Source organism: Aquarana catesbeiana, linkage group LG10 (assembly GCF_042186555.1).
Source record: "Aquarana catesbeiana isolate 2022-GZ linkage group LG10, ASM4218655v1, whole genome shotgun sequence".
Classification (NCBI taxonomy): domain Eukaryota; kingdom Metazoa; phylum Chordata; class Amphibia; order Anura; family Ranidae; genus Aquarana; species Aquarana catesbeiana.
The window spans coordinates 5,553,866-5,564,558 of NC_133333.1; the positions used below are offsets into that span (position 1 = coordinate 5,553,866).

General features: G+C 48.3%; 1 non-coding gene across 1 annotated transcript; it reads right to left on the reverse strand.

The window, feature by feature from the left end:
* Nucleotides 1-2,882: 2,882 nt before the first annotated feature.
* Nucleotides 2,883-2,954, reverse strand: TRNAR-UCU (transfer RNA arginine (anticodon UCU)). The gene has a single exon. It is a non-coding gene; the product is annotated as a tRNA-Arg (tRNA).
* Nucleotides 2,955-10,693: the final 7,739 nt, after the last annotated feature.

Consider the following 10,693-nt stretch of genomic DNA (forward strand, 5'->3'; position numbering starts at 1 on the left):
GAGGCGAGTGCTCCACCTACTGGCTGAAAAGGGGAACACAAAACAATCACATCCACCTGCAAGAAATCTGTTATTCAAAAATGTTTAATAAAATTTCTACAAACATACGGCACATTCACTTCATTCGTTTGGGTTTAAATTTTATTCCACCGTTCATATTTACTCAACGAAAAAGAAAAACTAAAAACAATGTTGGGACTTTGTATGAGGCTCTGACGATGATAGTTCATCAACCTCCATCCCTGGTACATTGAGAAAAGGACTTTATATGAAGCACACTACTAAATGAACCCCTTCAATACTGGGCACCGTCACCCCCCTTTCCTGCCCAGGACAATTTCCAGCTTTCAGCGCTGTCGCACTTTGAATGACAATTGCGCGGTCGTGCTACACTGTAACCATGTGACATTTTTATCACTTTCTTCCCACAAATAGAGATTTCTTTTGGTGGTATTTGATCAGCTCTGCGGTTTTTATTTTTTGCTAAACAAACTAAAAAAGACCGACATTTTTGAAAACAAAAACGTTTTTCTTCGTTTTTGGTTATAAAAAAAAAAATTCTCCTTCACTGACGGGCATTGATGAGGCGGCACTGATGGGCACTGATATGTATAATTGCTGGGCACTAATATGCAGCATTGATGGGCACCAATAGGCGGCACTGATATGCAGCACTGATTGACACTAATAGACGGCACTGGTGGGCACTGATAGGTGGCACTGATGAGGCGGCACTCATAACATGGCACTGATGGGCACAGATATGTATAATTGCTGGGCACTAATATGCAGCACTGATATGCAGCACTTATTGGCACTAATAGGCGGCACTGATGGGCACTGACAGGCAGCTGTGATGGACACTGACAGGTGGCTGTGATGGGCACTGACAGGCGGCACTGATTGGCATTGATAGGCAGTACTGATCGGCACTGACAGGCGGCACTGATTGGCACTGGCAGGTGGCACTGATGGGAAGCACTGATGATGAAGTTCTGACAGGTGTTACTGTAGGGCACTGATTGGCAATGTGATGGGCACTGACTGACACTGTGGTGGGCACTAATTGGCAGTGATTGGCACTTTATTGGGCACTGACAGGTGATCTTGAGGGGGCACTGACTGGCAGATGATGGGTACCTTTTGGGCAACTGTGGTGGCACATCTGATAGGGCTGTGCTGATAATCAATGTGCTGATTATTATGAACACACGATCAGTCATTTCTCCCCTGAAAGAACCGGGATCTGTGTGTTTAATTAATTGGAGATCTCATCTTTACGTGTATTCATTTGGCGTTGGTGCTGCCGCCTTGCCGCAGGTGTTCCCGCCTCCGCTCCCGGGGGGTGACGTCTTCTATATTGCCTCCATTTATTGATATCATCAACCAGTGGCGTCGCTAGGGGGTGGCTTTTGGGGCTATAGCCCCGAATCTCAACAGTTTTATCTATTTACTACAGCGAGGTGAGAGTGTTTGGGGTCCGTTGTGCTCCCCCCCCCTCTTTTTATTCCTTCTTCCATACTTCCCCCCTTTTTTCTACCATCATATTATCTTGGGCATTTTCTACCCTATTATAGATCCTCCCAAAAATGCATCTGCTCCTGATGAGTGGTATTATGACCGCGAAACGCATAGAGCTTTCCTACGATGCTACATCACAGTAACTACATGCAATATCTGTATTTTATTCTATTTTATTTTAACCGCTTACGGACCGCCCACCGCAGGAATACGTCGGCTGTTTGAAGAGAAGTACCGTTATTATGGTAGCAGCTAGCTGCCATAACCCCGGTATCCTCTTCTTCAGAGGGCGGCCCGCTACAAGATAATAGTGGTCTCTGCGGCGGATACGCCGCAAGATCACTTTTATCAGCGGCGGGAGAGGGAGAATAGGAATAAAAGTGACCCAAAGTTTTGTTTTTAAAAAAAAACTGTGTCAAAATAAAGAAAATAGATTAAAATAAATAGGTAAAAAAAAAAGACGCCCTGTCCCGCCGAGCTCGCGCGCAGAAGCGAACGCATACGTGAGCAGCGCCCGCATATGAAAACGGTGTTCAAACCACACATGTGAGGTATCGCAGCGATCGGTAGAGCGAGAACAATAATTCTAGCCCCAGACCTCCTCTGTAACGCAAAACATGCAACCTGTGGAATTTTTTAAAACGTCGCCTATGGAGATTTTTAAGGGTAAAAGTTTGTCGCCATTCCACGAGTGGACGCAATTTTGAAACGTGACATGTTGGGTATCAATTTACTCGGCGTAACATTATCTTTCACAATATAAAAAAAAAATTGGGCTAACTTTACTGTTGTCTTATTTTTTCATTTAAAAAAGTGTTTTTTTTTTTTTTCCAAAAACAGTGCGCTTTTAAGACCGCTGCGCAAATACGGCGTGACAGAAAGTATTGCAACGACCGCCATTTTATTCTCTAGGGTGTTAGAAAAAAAATATATAATGTTTGGGGGTTCTAAGTAATTTTCTAGCAAAAAAAAAACGTTTTTAACACCAAATCTCAGAAAGAGGCTCGGGCCTTAAGTGGTTAACGAATCATTCTTATCCATGTAGAAATGTTACCGGTACAATTTGGGCCCACATACCCAAAGTCCAAAAATTCAGTACTATCAACTGGTTTGATGATATCTATCGAGACCTTTTTTATTATATTACATTATATATACCTTCTCTACCAATTTATATGTATGTATGCCCTTTGTAATTAAACAATTATTATGCTCATTGGTTTGTTTAATTTAGTAGTGTGCTTCATATAAAGTCCCACAATCTCTTTCCTTTTTCATATATACTCAACACTTAACTTGTATAGCACTTTCCCCCCTGGGGACTCAATACACTTAGAAGGTGAGGCAGATATCTTGGAGATGGCGTTGGCCGGGAATCGAACCCGGGTCATCTGCTTAGAAAGCAGCTATGCTCACCACTGCACCACCAACGCAAAGTAGCATGTCTTTTATAGTGTGGGAGGAAACCGGAGAACCCGGAGGAAACCCACGCAAGCACAGGGAGAACATGCAAACTCCATGCAGATAGTGTCCAGGTCAGGATGTGAACCATGGACCCCAGTGCTGCAAGGCTAACCAGTAAGCTCTGTGCTGCCCATATACGGCCTCTGTTCTATAAGGCCCGCCCCCGCTGAGCAGGGTAAGTCAGTGATGACCAATAGAGCTCAGAGATGATGGAAAGGAAGAAAGAGAGAGAGAGAAGGAAGGAAGGAAGAGAGAGAGAGAGAGAGAGAGAGAGAGAGAGGGGGGGAGAGGAAGGAAAGAGAGAGAGAAGGAAGGGAGGGAAGGAAAGAGAGAGAGAAGGAAAGAAAGAGAGAGAGAGAGAGAGAGAGAGAGAAGGAAAGAGAGAAAGAGAAGGAAAGAGAGAGAGAGAGAGAGAAGGAAAGAGAGGGAGGGAGGGAGAGAGAGAGAGAGAGGGAAAGAGGAAGGAAGGAAAGAGAGAGAGAAGAAAGAAAGAAAAAAAGAAAGACACTACACTACAATAACACACTATACCAGGGGTAGGCAACCTTTTGAGCACAGTGTTTTCAAAGAAATTGAGAGTGCCGATTTTCTAACAACAAAATTTTAACTTCGCACTCTCAATCACGAAAAGGATTTTTTATAAAGTAAATGCTGTAAATTACTTGAGTAATAGGGATTAATTAACATCCTGCACTCTCATGCCTTAGATCAGCCCCAATTCCTGCACCTTCACACCTCAGATCACTGTCCCCCCTGCAAATCTGCCCCAACAATGTAACCCCCTTTCTCATCTGCCCCACAACTGTATCTCCCTGCAGAGGCGGCTCTCTAATTAGGTGAATTAGGCAGTAGCCTCAGGCCTCGCAGTCACAGGGGCCTCGCACAGCTGGCTAGTTTACCTAATTAGAGAGCCGCCTCTTCCAGCAGCAGAGATCTCCGCCACCACACAGTCCCGAGTCCCCTCGCTCTGCTACAGGGAGAGATACGGGCTGTGAGTGAGACCTGTGATCGGAGCTCACCTACATCTCCATATCACAGACAGGGAGAGCCGCTCAGTAGAGCTCTGACAGATCTCCCCCCTCCCCCTGCTGCCCTCACACCCAGACAGGAGAGGAGAGAGAGCTTCTGCCCCTCCTCCTCCCGCTCTCCCCTCCTATGTCTGCCCCGCTCACTCTCCTCGGCAGTGTTCTCTGTTCTGCCTCAGAGAAGGGGATGTGTGGGCGGGAAGATTCAAGCTGAAGCCCAGCAAAAGGAAAAGGGGAGTTTGATCCCTCCATCCATTCCCTCCATCCATCCATTTCCTACATCCATCCATTCCCTCCATCCAGTCCCTCCATCCATCCATTCCCTCCATCCATTCCCTCCATCCATCCATTCCCTCCATCCATCCATCCATTCCCTCCATCCATCCATTCCCTCTATCCATCCATCCATTCCCTCCATCCAGTCCCTCCATCCATCCATCCATCCATCCATTTCCTACATCCATCCATTCCCTCCATCCAGTCCCTCCATTCATCCATTCCCTCCATCCATTCCCTCCATCCATCCATCCATTCCCTCCATCCAGTCCCTCCATCCATCCATTTCCTACATCCATCCATTCCCTCCATCCATCCAGTCCCTCCATCCATTCCCTCCATCCATCCATCCATTCCCTCCATCCATCCATTCCCTCCATCCATCCAGTCCCTCCATCCATTCCCTCCATCCATTCCCTCCATCCATCCATTCCCTCCATCCATCCATCCATTCCCTCCATCCATCCAGTCCCTCCATCCATACATCCATTCCCTCCATCCATTCCCTCCATCCATCCAGTCCCTCCATCCATACATCCATTCCCTCCATCCATCCATCCATTCCCTCCATTCCCTCCACCCATCCATCCATCCCCTCCATCCATCCATTCCCTCCACCCATCCATCCATCCCCTCCATCCATCCATTCCCTCCATCCATCCATCCATCCATCCCCTCCATCCATTCATTCCCTCCATCCATTCCCTCCATCCATCCAGTCCCTCCTGCCTCCCAGTGAGTACACTGATATAGGGGGTGCTCTTCCCTCCCTTCTTCCTCCATCCCCCTCGCTTTCTTTCTTTTCTCTTTCTTTCCTTCCACCTTTCCTTTCTTTTCATTCTTTTTCTTTCTCTCTCTTTCCATCTTTCTTTCTCTCTCTTTCCTTCTTTCTCCACCCCCTCTCTTTATTTCTTTCTCTCCTTCCTTCCTTTTTTTCTCCATCCCCATCTCTTTCTTTCTTTCTTTCTTTCTTTCTTTCTTTCTTTCTTTCTTTCTTTCTTTCTTTCTTTCTTTCTTTCTTTCTCCACCCATCCTCCTTTATTTCTCTCTTTGTGACAGCCTACCAGAATAGGTAGGATCTGTGAGAGCAGCTTCCCTGTGCAGCTCTGCTTGAGGAAAATATATCTTTATTATGCCCACTTACCTACCCCCTGTACTGTCCTCTCCCCTATACTGTACCCTCCTAATACAGTTCATTTTCATCCCTTGAATTATTTTTCCCATTATGGAAGTGAGTGGGGCTGATGTCTAAGTTTTGCCTAAAGCCTCACAAAGCCTCTGTCTCCCTGCACTTCTGCTCCACCGCTGTACCCCTGTGCTCTTCTGTCTCACCGATGAACCCCCTTCTCATCTGTCCTAACAGTGAACCCATCTGCTCATCCTCCCCACCACTTCCCATTTCTCTTCTGCCCCACTTCTGTACCCCCCTGCTCTTCTGCCCCACCTCTGTACCCCCTGCTCTTCTGCCCCACCTCTGTACCCCCCTGCTCTTCTGCCCCACCTCTGTACCCCCCTGCTCTTCTGCCCCACCTCTGTACCCCCTGCTCTTCTGCCCCACCTCTGTACCCCCCTGCTCTTCTGTCCTACCTCTGTACCCCCCTGCTCTTCTGTCCTACCTCTGTACCCCCCTGCTCTTCTGTCCTACCTCTGTACCCCCCTGCTCTTCTGTCCTACCTCTGTACCCCCCTGCTCTTCTGTCCTACCTCTGTACCCCCCTACTCTTCTGTCCTACCTCTGTACCCCCTTCTCATCTGTCCCACCAATGTACCGCCTTTCTCCTCTGCCCTGCCACTGTAACCCCCTGCCCTTCTGCCCCGCAACTGTAACCCCCTGCCCTTCTGCCCCGCCACTGTAACCCCCTGCTCATCTGTACCACCTCTGTACCCCCCTGCTCATCTGTCCTACCTCTGTACCCCCTTACTCTTCTGTCCTACCTCTGTACCCCCTTACTCTTCTGTCCTACCTCTGTACCCCCTTACTCTTCTGTCCTACCTCTGTACCCCCCTGCCCTTCTGCCCCACCACTATAACCCCCTTCTCATCTGTACCACCACTATAACCCCCTTCTCATCTGTACCATCTCTGAACCCCCCCCCCCTCTATCCTACAATAACACACTATAATAACACTGCACTATATATAATAAAATAACTGCGCCCGCGCAGCTTAACACACAACTGGGCAATGTAAAGATACCTGAACTCCCACGCCTGCGCGGGAGTGATGTCATGTTGGCCCGGCCAATTTAATCGGGCGGAGATTGGTACCTGGAAGCCACCTGGCCAAAGCTGGCAGTGGCTCCGGGACACCATAGCGCTGGAGCGCTATGAAAAGTAAAGATCTGGTTTAAGACTCCTGGCAGTCCTCCTTGATTGCCTGCGCGGGAGTGACGTCATGTTGGCCCGGCCAATTAAATCGGGCGGAGATTGATACCTGGAAGCCACCTGGCCAAAGCTGGCAGTGGCTCCGGGACACCATAGCGCTGGGGCGCTACGAAAAATAAAGATCTGGTTTAAGACTCCTGGCAGTCCTCCTTGGTTGCCCTGCGCTTCTTCTCTACCTGTAATAAATCCCGTAGGTGACGACGGGTCTGATTATTACGAGTTTCAACATCGGGATCAACAGCCAGTGTTGCCCTTTGTTGACTGATGCAGGAATCCAATAGTGCATTGATGTCATCAGTCACTGGTGACATGAGGAAACTCGGTAATGAGAGGTTACCACCATTCTGTGGGATGATGTTGCTGTGATCCCTAGGAGGCGTCACGTTGGGAATGGGAACGTCAGTGTTGTCCATAGCTCCGTTCACATTTTTGCTTGTTGGTGGGATGATGTCATCACTCGGTGGGATGATGTCACTCTTTCGTGGGAAGCTATTCCTGCGCCCGACCACCATTTTTGATTTGAGCTTCTTTATACTCTGGCTTAGCCTAGCACGGAAGGAAGCTCGAGGAGGTGTGACGCTGGGAACGGGAACGTCAGTCTCTTCCATAGCTCTGTTCAAATTTTTCGTACGACGTGCGACGCTGGGATGGACATTAAATGTACTCCATCGTGGCCTGAGGCCTGAACCCATTGCTGGGTTCATGTATTTGGTTGGAAGGATCTCATCTCTCCAAGGCTTAGTGTTATTCCTGGTAGGTGTGACACTGGGAATGGGAAAGGCAGTCTCCTCAATGCTGCTCTCTGCATTTTCACTTGCTGGTAGAATGGAGCCCTCACTTGCTGGTAGAATGGAGCCCTCACTTGCTGGTAGAATGGAGCCCTCATTAGCTGGTAGAATGGAGCCCTCACCTGCTGGTAGAATGGTGTCCTCACTTGGTGATAGAATGGTGTCCTCGCTTGGTGGTAGAATGGAGTCCTCGCTTGGTGGTAGAATGGAGTCCTCGCTTGGTGGTAGAATGGAGTCCTCGCTTGGTGGTAGAATGGAGTCCTCACTTGGTGGTAGAATGGTGTCCTCACTTGGTGGTAGAATGGTGTCCTCACTTGGTGGTGGGGTGATGTTGCTACTTGTTGGTCGGAACAGTCGGTAGAATGGCTTGAAATATATTAGGAGCAGTACCACCAGCATGGTGATAAGCCCCAGAATGCATTCTGACCGGTGCTCAGTAACAATTTTTATAAGTACAGGTAGGACTGTGTTCTCTAATGCCACACACCCATTGGACCAGACTGACTGAAGCCCGGCGACCACCCATTGGTACCAATCACCAGCATTTATAAGCAGGGGTGGGACTATGTTCTCTAATGCCACACACCCATTGGACCAGACTGACTGAAGCCCGGCGACCACCCATTGGTACCAATCACCAGCATTTATAAGCAGGGGTGAGACTATGCTCTCTAATGCCACATACCCATTGGACCAGACTGACCAGAGCCTGTTGACCACCCATTGGTACCAATCACCAGCATTTATAAGCAGGGGTGGGACTATGTTCTCTAATGCCACACACCCATTGGACCAGACTGACTGAAGCCCGGCGACCACCCATTGGTACCAATCACCAGCATTTATAAGCAGGGGTGAGACTATGCTCTCTAATGCCACACACCCATTGGACCAGACTGACCAGAGCCTGTTGACCACCCATTGGTACCAATCACCAGCATTTATAAGCAGGGATGGGACTATGTTCTCTAATGCCACCCACCCCCTGGACCAGACTGACCAGAGCCTGGCAACCACCAATTGGTACCAATCACCAGCATTTATATACAGGGGTGGGACTGTGTTCTCTAATGCCACCCACCCCCTGGACCAGACTGACCAGAGCCTGGCGACCACCCTATGGTACCAACTACCAGCATTTAAATACAGGGGTAGGATTATGTTCTCGAAGGCCGGCCCCTGTCTGTTCCAGATATCGATCAGTAGATTAATGAATCCACACAGCTGCAGGAACTTCAAATAGTATTCTAATATTCTGGCCAGGTCATTTCGGTGCAGGATGTACTTCAGAATGAGAACACATATCAGGACTGCCAAGCGAAGCCAGAATGGAGGGCAGGTCAGGAAGGTCAGGAATGAAAACCAGCTGATGGGTTGTAGGGTTAGGTCCTCAAAGAATGTCCCTCTTCTGTACCAGATATCGATCAGTGGATAAATTAATCCACACACCTGCAGGAACTTCAAATAGTGTCCTAATATTGTGGCCAGGTTATTTTGGTGCAGGATGTGCTTCAGAATGAGAACACATATCAGGACTATATAGTTAAACCATGATGGAGTGCGGGTCAGGAATGTAACCCAGCTGATGAGTTCTGGGACTATGTTCTCAAAGGATGTTTCCCTGCTGTTCCAGATATCGATCAGTAGACGAATTGATCCGCTCAGCTCCAGGAACATCAAATAGTGTCCTAATGTTCTAGCCAGGTAATTCTGGCGCAGGATGTACTTCAGAATGAGAACATATATCAGGACTGCCCAGCTAAACCAGAATGGAGTGTCGGTCAGGAATCTAACCCAGCTGATGAGTTCTAGGGTTATGTCCTCAAGGAAAATCCCCATGCTGTCACAGATATCGATCAGTAGACAAATGAATCCGCTCAGCGCCAGGAACATCAAAAAGTGTCCTAATGTTCTAGCCAGGAAATTTTGGCGCAGGATGCGCTTCAGAACGTTAACACATATCAGGACTGCCAAACTAAACCATGATGGAGTGCGGGTCAGGAATGAAACCCAGCTGATGAATTCTGGGACTATGTTCTCATAGGATGTCCCCCTGCTGTCACAGATATCGATCAGTAGATAAATTAATCCGCTCAGCTCCAGGAACATCAAATAGCGTCCTAATGTTCTAGCCAGGTAATTCTGGCGCAGGATGTACTTCAGAATGTGAGCACATATCAGGACGGCCCAGATAAACCAGAATGGTGTCCGGGTCAGGAACGAAAAGGAGCTGATGAGTTCTGGGATTATGTCCTCAAAGGATGTCCCCATGCTGTCCCAGATATCGATCAGTAGACAAATGAATCCGCTCAGCTCCAGGAACATCAAATAGCGTCCTAATGTTCTGGCCGGGCAATTTTGGCGCAGGATGTGCTTCAGAACCAGAAAACGTATCAGGACTGCCCAGATGAACCAGAATGGAGTGCGGGTCAGGAATGAGACCCAACTGACGGGTTCTGGAGGGTCATTTTCAATTCCTCTTTCTGTTTTCTCCACTGGCCTCTTCATGTTCTCCTCCATGCGGGTCTGTGGGCCCCCTCTGATGACCTCTCGGGGTACAGCCCATGGAGGGCGGGTCAGGAATGAAACCCAACTGACGGGTTCTGGAGAGCCATTTTCAATTCCTCTTTCTGTTTTCTCCACTGGCTGCTCCGTCCTCTTCATGTTCTCCTCCTCCTCCATGTGGGTCTGTGGGCCCCCTCTGACGACCCCTCGGGGTGTAGCCCACGGGTATAAGATTCTAAAGATCAGCGGAACCTCCGCTGGCTGCTGTGTCACCACAACCCTCTTCTTCTGATCCATGTGGACCTCTGGGGATTGTGTGACGGTATTTCTGTTTAGTTCCCAAGGAACCAACAGAAAAAGAATCACGGTGAGGATTTGGTTCCTCATATTTTTTTTTTTTTTTATATAGAAAAAAAACTGGCAGGAAATGCCAAATAGTATTAATAGTATTGATTAATGCTAATCAATAAATCGACTCCCAATAACGAGATAATGTGACCAAATAGAAATCAATCAATCACTCAGCAGAGCTCTGCAATAGAGATCCGACTACTTTGAAGACCTGAAGTCAACTGAAAGATTCTCCCTCTGCGCGGCTACTTATCAGCTGCAGGTCACTGATCACGATGACGTCATAGTACTTGCCGACCGTTAGCTGCTTTTTAGACTGCAGGTCACGTGGCCAGCACTGAGAAAACACGTGCGCCTGTTTACTTGCAGCTGCTTCAATC